The sequence below is a fragment of the Cottoperca gobio genome, unplaced genomic scaffold, assembly GCF_900634415.1.
Source record: "Cottoperca gobio unplaced genomic scaffold, fCotGob3.1 fCotGob3_421arrow_ctg1, whole genome shotgun sequence".
NCBI classification, from domain to species: Eukaryota; Metazoa; Chordata; class Actinopteri; order Perciformes; family Bovichtidae; genus Cottoperca; species Cottoperca gobio.
The window spans coordinates 104688-107500 of record NW_021167001.1 but is presented as its reverse complement, the minus strand read 5'-3'; positions in this window follow the sequence as shown (position 1 = coordinate 107500).

Sequence of the window (2813 nt, the reverse complement as noted above, 5' to 3'; positions counted from 1 at the left end):
TTGTCTCATTTTGTATCTATATTTAGCTGTTTTACATTTTTATGTGGTCATTTTGTTGTAAGTCCGCCCCCCAGACACTTTGGCCCCTAAGGCTGTGCGTGGTCGACCCCGTACAGTAGTCCTGCACCTCACACGGAGTCTCTGAACGCACGCACGCACCGTGATGATGGAGATGAAGAGCAGAAGCTATCATGATCTTCATCATCACAGCTTTATAAGGAAAATACTCCTGCAGCAGGAAATCCCCCGACTGAACACACACACACACACACACACACACACACACACACACACACTCTCAGTGAAATATCAGGAGGTTCCCACAGACTGACCCACTCGACATTCAGACCAAATGTCCATGTGTGGACAATAAAGTTTTCTGAGAGGAGTCTGTGTGTTTACGTCAGTGTCTTGGGTTAAAGTGCCTCATCAATCATTTTATATTAACGATGCATCACATGACAACATGTGAACGCTTGTTTTTATCATATTTATTTTAGTTATTTCCTCTCATCCTCACATGTTATCTATATTTAGCCTGCATTATTATTATTATTATTATTATTATTATTATTATTATTATTATTATTATTATGCTTATTATTGTAGGAATATGAATTTGATTTATGTGTTGTTTTTTTCAAATTAAATTTTATATATGAGTCATTTTATTTCTTGACCAAAATCTGACAATGTTTATATGGAAAACAATAAAACACGAATTACTACTACTAATAATAATTATAAATCTTTATCTCTTCCTTTCTATTTCACTTTATTTGAATATATTTTAAATTGACTCTGGTCATGATAAAGCCACAGAACAACAACAATAATAATAATAATAATAATAATAATAATAATAATAATAATAATAATAATAATAATAATAATGTGAATCCATCAAGTTTGAATTAATTATGTTTGTTGACGTTTTTTTGGCGAGCTGCTTCATTGAATGGTTAAAATACGAGCCCTCCTATTGGTTACTTTGTTGTCTCATGACGTCACACAGCTCCCCTGTGATTGGTTGTGACACGTCCGTGCAAAACATGAATAAACTGTAATAAAAGTGGATTAATGGATTTCCATTCAGTGGAACTAAGAAGCCTACAGATGAAAAAACAGAAGTCCACATACTTTTGGCCGTGTGTGTGTGTGTATGTGTGTGTGTGTGTGTGTGTGTGTGTGTGTGTGTGTGTGTGTGTGTCACTCGTCCCTCTCCATATATGGAGTTTGGATTTCCTTTTCTCTCTTTCCCAACTTCTGTGTGTGTGCGGGAAAATATACAGTCTCTCGGTGTGTATGTGGGTGTGTGTAAACAGGCTTTGTTCTGTGTACATATCAGGCATGCCAGAGTGGAGACACATAATTAATAATGTACCAGAAAGAAAGAAAGAAAGAAAGATTTTTCCCAACATGAACGCAGCATGAAAAATAAAAGTGAAGGATTTTTTATGTGAACATATGTAATGAGCCGCATGACGTTGAGAAAGATTAGCGTTGTTACAAAGTCGATGTCATTTTGAATGAAGTTTTCTTTGCCCTCTTTGTACATATCTCAACGTTCGAGGATTTAAAGGGCACAAACATGAAGAAGCTGTTTTAGTTCGGCTTTCCAAGTGAGCGGAGTCCACTGAAAGGTTGAAATACTACAGACCACTGATTGGTCAGAGAGAATCATCACTAGCGCGACATCCTGTATTACGCCGTACACTACGTACATTACGGCGTACACTACGGCGTACACTACGTACATTACGCTGTACACTATGTACATTACGGCGTGCACTACGTACATTACGCCGTGCACTACGTACATTATGCCGTACACTACGTACATTACGCCGTACACTATGTACATTACGCCGTACACTATGTACATTACGCTGTACACTATGTACATTACGCCGTGCACTACGTACATTATGCCGTACACTACGTACATTACGCCGTACACTATGTACATTACGCTGTACACTATGTACATTACGCCGTGCACTACGTACATTACGCCGTACACTACGTACATTACGCCGTACACTATGTACATTACGCTGTACACTATGTACATTACGCCGTGCACTACGTACATTACGGCGTGCACTATGTACATTACGATGTACACTACGTACATTACGCCGTGCACTACGTACATTATGCCGTACACTACGTACATTACGCCGTACACTATGTACATTACGATGTACACTACGTACATTACGCCGTACACTATGTACATTAAGCTGTACACTATGTACATTACGCCGTACACTACGTACATTACGCCGTACACTATGTACATTACGATGTACACTACGTACATTACGCCGTACACTATGTACATTAAGCTGTACACTATGTACATTACGCCGTACACTACGTACATTACGCCGTACACTATGCCATACACTATGCCGTACACTATGCCATACACTACGTACATTACGCCGTACACTACGTACATTACGCCGTACACTATGCCATACACTATGCCATACACTATGCCGTACACTATGCCATACACTATGCCGTACACTATGCCGTACACTATGCCGTACACTATGCCGTACACTATGTACATTACGCCGTACACTACGCACATTACGGCGTACACTATGCCGTACACTATGTACATTACGACGTACACTACGTACATTACGACGTACACTATACCGTATTCAATGCCGCTCACTACATACAATACACCGTATAATACGTACACTAAGCATTTTGGATGTGTTTCCATTCTGGAACACCGGCACACCGTCCTCATCTTAAACTCGGCTCTCTCTCCGTTGCTGTGTTAGCTG